Genomic DNA, 9,258 nt, shown 5'->3' with positions numbered 1-9,258 from the left:
GAGATTGTCGGACGTCCGTCACCGCCGCCGCAATACCTGTCACGGCCGTCACCTGCCGCCTGACGGACACCACACACCAGGACTGAAACTGTCGCGCTGATTTATTGCGAGTTAATAGCGCCGAGGTGAGGGACATCTCGATCGAGTTCGTTACTGAAAACCGCTTATAAACTTTAGATAGTATGTAACATTTCCTTCAAGTAAGACGGTGATAGCGTTTGACATGTTTTTTCAATTATTACTTTTCAGTTGCTTATATTATATTTACATTGAAATCATAATCCAGACTCCTCGAATATTACGAACGTAACGTGAAAGACATCAAACAAACATCATACCTTATTGTGAGTATAACTGTGAGCAAACAACAATAAACATGAATACTCACTCTGAGAGTACTCGTCAATGTCTCAGTATTTACTTTACCTCTCTACTCTCGCACATCGTACGCAAACAGAGAGTCGAATATTATATTCGGTAACAGGGTGTTTTAGCTGTCAGTGTCCAAATATCTCACCAAATCCCTGCAAAATATTTGAGTATGGATATTCAATATACTAAATTAGGTTTCCTTATAAATATGTTATTTTATATTCGAGAATTTACTGTAGGAAATTTTAGCTCGGATTGAAAAATCATCCTTTATATTATGTGATGTAATATAGCTCTGCGAATACTGATATTAATTTACCAGATCGACTCGCCGCCGGCGGCTAGATTCTTCAAGCCCTAGAAGCTAGCCCGACGTGTACTTTTGATGAAAGGTCTCGAACAAGCTAGAGTCGTAATAGTCTCTATCTACGTTCTGTTGCTAGCGGTATCGCTATACAAATATCTTGTTCTTGCAAGTCTTTTTGAGAATAATACGTTTACATTTCCTAACAATTAGGTCAGTACTCAGCACTCGTTCGTTATGAAATACTCAGAAGCCGGCATCAGCGCGGGCGCTGACACGACGCATCAGCTTTACGGCTCCAAAACGCAATCAGCTGACGAATGACGCCTCCCGATATGGATTTCATACAACACTTGACTTTCCAGAACAGGAAAGTCGATCGGTTTTCATTGTTCGAAACTTACTCTCATTCCTCGCCCCCAGGCCTGCATCGTTATTCGTACTAAAATAGTTCCTACGTATATAATCCATTAGCAAAGTCCAAACAAGTGAAACAAACTTTCGCAGATCTGGCTTTTTGATCTGTTAATATAAAACAATTTCATAGTCTAGTATACATTACACTAGAATTTCCCCGAATCATTAGAATTTTCCAAGCAAACAAAACGTCTGTAAAGTTGACCGTGACGGACGTGAAAACATTTGCTGACGTAACGGACAATATCGACGACGTTCCTGCTCGTTCGATATCGAAATTCATGTCTTTCGCACTAGGATGCCTGTGAATGTTTGACAGGAAGTGACTACAATGAGAGCAGTAACTTAAAAGAGTATGAGTGAGAGAGTGCATGAGCAATATGCATTGTGACATTGCAACATTAGGAAGGAAACGGTCCTGGCGAACCCACTGGTTGGTATCTGGTAGATTCGACACAGAACGATATATCTCTTAAATACCCTAGAAACTCCACCCAGCTTGAGTGACCCCTCTCTACCAAGCCATTGTCACAACATCTAAAGGCAAAGGGTGGAGCAGCATAATATCTTAGGAAATCTAAAAATGACGGATCTACTGGCCGCCACACCGGACCACACCGTTCAAAACATTATAATTATTATGCAATTTATAAAACAAAAATATATATTAGTATGTATATATATTATTAATATATTTATTGTTATTAGTTATGACATATATAAGTATTATAATATACTATATTCTAATACTTATATATGTATAAATTTTATATAAATATAAAAAAAAACGTCCATGGCGTGATGGACTACAATTATTATTATTACAATTAGTGATATTATTTAAATTATCCTTGTTGCGAAAAACAATACAAAGATAGCAAAAAAGGATATGGGCGCAGAGCCCATAGACGGCCCTAAATTAAATAAATAATAAAAAAGAAAATATGCATTGTGATTTGTGTACACGACAGGCGGAATAGATGGCGGACCTACGTAATTTGGTCAGGTTATATCAAGCCCAGCCACCGCCGGTGACAATCTGCCTATGAACCAATTTATATGATTGTACAGGGCACAGGCCACGGTGGACACTGGACAGATACAAGGGTCGTTTGCGAGAACGATCAGAGAACTTTTCGTCATTACACAAGTTCAGCGAATCCGTAAAAATATGTCTGCTATCGTCTGGACACACACAATTAGTACAATTATGTCGTCTCTGCCGTCTGTCTAATCATGGCTCTAGACTCTTGACTCTAGTATACTCCACTTTATCTACGGTACATTTTTCTCAATTAAAAGTATCGTATGTCCTTTCCCGGGTAAAATTTGGTATGAGGATAGTCTTGACTCAAACTATTTCCATAGCAAAACTTTATCGAAATCGGTTCAACGGTTTGGGCGTAAAGAAGTAACAGACATACACACATTCACATTTATAATATTAGTATGGATGTTATGTGGGTATGTGTACAGCGAGCCACTCGCTAAATAATTCGGGCCTTCTGGCTATCGTGCCCTTAGGGTCCGCTTGTTTGCCAGTTTAGGAATCAGAATATTTTTAAATAATACCTATATTTTGTCTGCGGGCCATAATTCAAAATAATGTGTATATATGTTTTTTTTCCTAAAGAAACTTATGCTAGTCTTAGTTAAAGTTGATAAAAAGTTTATAGGTATTCGACTAAATGTTAAGGTGAAAACTGAAAAGTTTGCCAAGTTCAATATCACGTAGCGAAAAATCAATTGTAGTTTGTAGAGCGTAGACACTAGACAGTAGAGACAGTAGACAGACACATTCTTTAAATATTCCGCAGATATATTGTCAGCGAAATTCAATTGAAAATCGATTATGGTCCTTCGAGTCTGGCGTGCACGGGGGACTAGAGAACGATCGCTGGTGCACAGAACGACAGTCATTATCCACATTTTTGTGTGTCTACCTGCTCAATAAGGTAATGTAAGGAGGTTCATTATTTGGCATCATTATTAGGCACAGGCGCGGTCGCAGCCTGAAATTTTGGGGGGGTCACTCAGTAGTCACTACACATTTTTTTTTTATCTGCGCCCTCGGACGGTTCTGGGTTCGCAGCAGCTCGGTCTAAGGTCGGTCGAAGTGGTGGTTAGGGGATAGCTAGAAATTTCCTTTTATTCTTTGGCAAGATTTTGAGATTTTGAGATTTTACCTTAGATCTGGGGGGGGGGCATGTCCCCTGTGACCCCCCCCCCCCCTTCGGACCGCGCCTTATTAGGCATCAGAGGAGGGGGGAATTTAGCTTTAGTATAGTAGATTATATTTTAGTTTACTAGTCTAGACTTCTAGTTTGGTCGCTTCTTCTTTTGTTTTGTTTTTTTTCATTTGATTTTCGTTTGAATTCAAATTGAGATTTTCATTTCCTGATATTTGGATTAATCATAGAGGTTTCTTGTATAATATTTGAACACTTCTGGGAACGTGCAAAGTGAATACGTTTAGATCATCCATTAGTGCTAATGCAGCTAAAACAAAATATCGAGAAAAGTTTACACGAGCGAGCACGCTCCGGCTAGATTCTGTTTAGTATTTTCATAAAGTGAAACATATTTCGTGGATATCGTACAAAAACAAACCGATGGTGTTTAGTTTAGCGATAGAGCTAGGAGGAGGTGAACAGGAACAACAAACACCGCGGGATATAAATATAGAAATTAGCGGGGCGTGGGCAGACGACTTCATACACTCGACAGACTAAATGTTGTTGCCGACGGGATATAGGCAGAAGATTAACCCTGATAAGACGCAGAGAGTATCATAGGTTCACATCTCTAAAACATCTCTACAAACATCTCTAAAAACAACACACGACAAACTGTAATAGTTTAGTAGATATAGAACGACAAACAATATAAAACTTCTTGTACTCAGGCTATATTTTTAAGCTTTTTTTTTTTTGTTTAGTATAGGCTTAATTACAGTTTTTTGATTACAGTAATTCAAAAATTTGATATAATAAAGTTATTCCAAGTTTCATACCCCTAGCGCCATCTACTAGTAACTATAAAAACTATTCGTTTCCAATGTAATCATTCACCATAACAGAGTGGAATAGAAATTAGAATATTGTGTAAATAAATAAATACTAGATAATAGAAGTTAATTACAGAATAAGGTTTTTTTACATTATTATAAGAATGAGAAGTCATGCTTCTCAAATTTCACTGTTTTAAGTTTTACCAAAACTTCCTCTACTCCCCGCTAGATGTCGGTGGCAGTAACTTCTGCCATCTATTAGAGCATGTTGGAAACGATAAGCAGTGTCAAGTTTATTGCACCCAATGCAGCTGTAATCTTTGCAGATGCGAGTAAATTACGCGTGTGAAGCTTAAAGCGAGTCTGTGGAAATCCTAACAGATGGCGCCACAAAACACAAAATAAGAAAATGTGATGTTCATTTTATCATTTTCATGTAGAATTTTAATTTATTTAGTTGTAGTCTCCAAGTTGTTATAGGTAGGAGTAATATTCAGACTTATTTCTGCTGTATAAAATTTTATTAAAACCATATAAAAACTTTATATATTTTGTCGTCACCATCATTTCCATAAATTAACGTCATAATGAATCCATCTTAAAATATTATTAAAAGATTAAATTTAAAATTGCATATCGGTTTATTATTTTCGTAATTTAAGTATTTTTTAAACCTGACAGGCATGCGATACGCACTAATTAGACGCGCAAGATTTTTCTCTAGACATTTTTTTTTCGTGCGTGCGCTCGACCGCGAGCTGCGAACTGACAATGGCATGTGATCCGTCTCGCGCATGCAGCGTGCAGTTGCCGGGGCGACGCGGCCGTTGACCCGCGCCGCCCGCCCAGTGCCGCCGCCCGCCCAGCGCGCCGCCCGCCCCGTATTTGTAAACAGTCGGTAAACGCGCGCGCGAGTGTCCCGATATTTAATTGTGATCGCGAGGGCGGTAATGAAGTATGATTGAGAGAAGTTAACATGAGGGCCGCCCGCCCCCCGCCGCCCGCCCTCGCCGCCCCGCCTGCTCGACCGCAGCTGTGGTGACAGGTAAGCCCAAAGCAGTCGTCGTTAATTAAAAATCGTAATTCAAGCATTACTTATTTTACGTGTAAAAGATAAGAATTCAATGTTTCCTGTACTTTTATATCCAGAGTCTAGACGGATAGAAAAAGAAAATAACTATAGTAACAATCGCGCCTATCGCACTATCGTATTGTTTGCACTCCGCGGTGTGAGCCGATCACAAGATTAAAAAGTCTCCCCCTGCAGCCTCGGAGGTACCTGTGACCTGTCGTTGCGCTTTCAGCGTCAATATTTGATTTGGAATTTGGCAAATTGTTTTGTGGTCTTGAAGCTGTTCGAGCATGTGTACGATTTATTTATACTTTAATGACGTAATAAAGGTAAATTATTCATTTAATTAGTTATCCATCTTTTTTTATCTGGCTTCCTTCAGGTAGCGAAACGGTAATTCCGTTTGTAATCACTTCCACTTGAAAATATCGTGAGTTATCAAACTTTTATAGAAAACAAAACCCGCTTTTTATAGAAAAAAAAGCGGGCAGAATCTATTTTGATATCAATACTATCATTGATATCAAAATGGGTTTTGCCCACTTCGTTAGCATCAATATTAAATAATATCAATAATATATTATAATGTCTGTGTATATGTGTCTGACTTTTCGTATGTAAATGCATTGTGTAGTTCAAAGTTATTAATTAGTTAAGTTATTTGAATTGTTACTAACATTTTTTTAAATTAAATTTTTATGTTATGAAATAAATAAAATAATAAATAAATAAATAATAATCTAATATTAATGTGACTTCTACTGCACTTTTATAAGACTGGAAAAAACGCATAGAAGCGATCACATGGTTGCTACCTTCTACCACAGAATATCTTTTACGACCCTCGTAATACAGGCAAGAAGCCAGTTTTGTTTTTATAAGGCATTTTCTCTATGTGTACATTTATAATAATTAAGACCAAATTGGGCTAAAACAAAGTGTGGACCATGGGCGGTCCTCAGACAGGACACTTCCGACGCCAGCTGGCCTTTAGTCAAGACTTTAGTCACAATTGATAACTTCGATAGCTAAGTATGAAAGAAAAAAAATTTTGGTATGTACTTTGTGATAACGCAAAATAGTGATTATGACATACTTTGCGACGTTTTATATCTATTCATACGTTTTTAATAGTCTTTGCTGTTTAAATAATCGAATGCTACTCGTCTGAAAGCCCAGCTATCTGTTTATGGGCCATAACACTCCACACCATAACACTCAACAGGCCGCCCGCCCGCCCCGGCCTGGGCGGCTGGCGCTACAGCCACACCATCAGCACTATCGTTCAATTAGTTTTATGTGCACTAAACATATCGATACATCAACGTTATGTGCGGTCGTAACAACCAATATGCACGTTCGATCACATCCCAGTTTAACACATTTCGACTCTATTCCTATTGCGATAAGGTTCACGGTTTGTCGTCGACCGGGCGCGGCGCGGTACGGATATAGAGTGGCGTCAGTCGAGAGCTGGAGATAAGAAGCATGAAAAATAAAAACGTTATCAATTTTCATGTCGTAACTATTATTGGTGTCAGGTTGTTTAACATTGCGCTGACGTCATGCTTTGGCTGTATAACTATACTAGATGATGCCCGCAACTCCGTTGCGCCAAAATTCGTTTTTAGCGCGGGATTATTGCTGATTTTGCTGACATTTGGCATGGAGATACCGGGAAAGGATATGTCCTTTTACATTTTGCTAGTATAAAAGTATCCTATGGGATACTTTTATCCTGGCAAAATGTACCGTACATTTTCCCATACTTTTATCCTGGCAAAATGTACGGTACATTTTGCCAGGATAAAAGTATCCCATAGGATACTTTTATACTAACAAAATGTAAAAGGACATATCCTTTCTCGGTATCTCCATGCCAAATGTCAGCAAAATCAGTACAGTACAGCGGTTTGGGCGTGAGGAGGTAATACACAGACGGACACTTTCACATTTATGATATTTTTATGGATTATAGCAATTTTTTATCGGCCACAGGAAATCGTTCCTCGCGAGTCGTGTCAAATTGTTGCTGTTTAGGGAAAATCGCTAAACAAGCGCTAAGGGCCCACTTACACGCAGTTACTATAATCCGGCCCAAATTCAGTTAAATATTATAAGGTAACCTTTGTGAATAAGTATTGGCATTTGGCACGCAACCCGTCGCTTTGGTTGTGCGATGTGCGTGCTGCCGCCTGCCATGGCAATAATGTACAGACAGCAACCTGCAATCCTACTTCTCCAATTTTCTTCAGATTAAATTAATTGTTTGAATTGTTTGAGTCCATAAATATATTAAACTATTTTTGAATTCTTTAATTCTAAATTATAATAAGGTACGCAGCATCAGAAATGTGTGGAATGCCAATGTCTTTCAAAATATTCGCGAAATCGTGTCATTTGTCTACGTTGTGTCTTTACAGAAAAAACGTAACTGAACTACACGTATGTAAAAGTTATATTGGTTGAATTTCAAAATTGCGAAAAGTCGAAATGCTCGTTGCTCCTGCTAGCCGTACCACAAAAGTTCACAGGTTTATAGCCTATATTAATTTTTATGTGTTTGGATTTCCTTGCCTGAAAATAGCTGGAGTTTTCGCTTTCATATCGCTTCGCCATTTAATCACAATCGTAAGTTTACGCCTGCCTACTGATATTTCCTAACGCACCACACCTAAAGACTGATTTATTGAAGAAAAATAATTTACAAGGGACGTACAAGCCATATCAATAATCAGACTCACACACATTTAATTCGAAGCAAGTCATGCCTGATTATTTTTATTCAACAACCTATACAAGAACGATAATATGGCTTTGGGGCCTTTAGGGCTGGCGCTTATAGCGGTAGGTAATGAACAGACATCGTGACGTCACAGCCCTGCAGGTACAGTCGCGTGATCACTCGCACGCCAACAATGTGATGCCCGAATACATATTTGATTTGCGGAAATTCCAATCGTTAACTCGATAGCCGTCTGTGGACTGTGACAGAGACATGTTGTGTTTTGTGTCATTGCAGTAGTGCATCATTACGTATATTACATCATAATAAACTAGCAATTACTATCACGATAATCTTATGTCCTAGGCCTATCTAAATATAAACTTTAAGATTTTTAGGTATATCACTAAAGATCTTTCAAATAAACATAGCAACGTCTCACAGGATAAGCTTCGGAATGTATCTTGATGCTATTTGACGACAGTCAGCAGCTGCAAGATCACTGAAAGCGTCCCGCCAATCTCGATATTTATATTATACTGCGTAGTCTTTTCGCTTAAATATATTATATGAATAAATACTTAATATTGACTATGCGATGAAATGTCACAAGAAAATTATATTATTATACATAATATTTCGCGTTGATTAAATTGAATCCGAACATGATTTATAAAAAAAATTACACCGGCAGCCCCCAGCAGACAAGTTAGAGTTAAACCAAAAATACTCGTAATTTTTCGTTTTCCGGTATAGTAACGAGTTTCGCTGGCAGCTACAATGGTCCAGGATACTTCAGGAAGCAGGATACAAATTAAAAGCCGCCATTTTTAATATCCTGGAGGAAACAAGGAGTATAATGGAGTCTGGGCGTTCGTTTAGCGCGAGTAGCCCGCGGGCCCGCGTCGCTCCGGACTGGGTCGAGTGTTCCGCACACACCGTCTTGTGTTTAATCTTCATAATACCTCTTTCAATATTAAATACGATACTTGCAGCTGCAGTTTCACTGCAGCATTCAAAGGATACTTTACTCTTTTAAGACTTTATTTAATCCAGCTTTAAAATGGGCCAGCGTTAGGTCTATCACTGTCGTATGATTTATGAATCAGAAGTTACCTATTTGTCAGCACTAACTAAAAGCTTTAATGAGGTCGCCAAAAAGTAAAAATGACAATAACGAAGAAACTGCCAAAATCAACTTCCCTCAATTTTGCACTCGGTAAAATAGATAAACTTTAATTGAGTATTAAGTAGAATTCCCGTAGCCACAATCAATACAAATGACGTTATTGGGTGTATCTATGTGGAGCGCGTCCACACGTTTAATTAATTCAGTAGAACACGGCCGCTATCGCAGT

At 38.4% G+C, this 9,258-nt stretch overlaps 1 protein-coding gene across 1 annotated transcript in view; it reads left to right on the top strand.

Annotated features, from left to right (window-relative positions):
• The first annotated feature begins 5,036 nt into the window (after window positions 1-5,036).
• Window positions 5,037-9,258, top strand: part of LOC121731715 (rhomboid-related protein 2-like) — a 31,857-nt gene continuing 27,635 nt past the window's right edge. Inside the window, exon 1 of the mRNA XM_042121302.1 lies at window positions 5,037-5,148. The gene's annotated coding sequence lies outside the window, so the exon portion shown is untranslated. The remainder of the gene's footprint in view (window positions 5,149-9,258) is intronic.

This window comes from Aricia agestis, chromosome 11 (assembly GCF_905147365.1).
Source record: "Aricia agestis chromosome 11, ilAriAges1.1, whole genome shotgun sequence".
NCBI lineage: Eukaryota > Metazoa > Arthropoda > Insecta > Lepidoptera > Lycaenidae > Aricia > Aricia agestis.
This window is presented reverse-complemented; position numbering and strand designations above follow the sequence as displayed.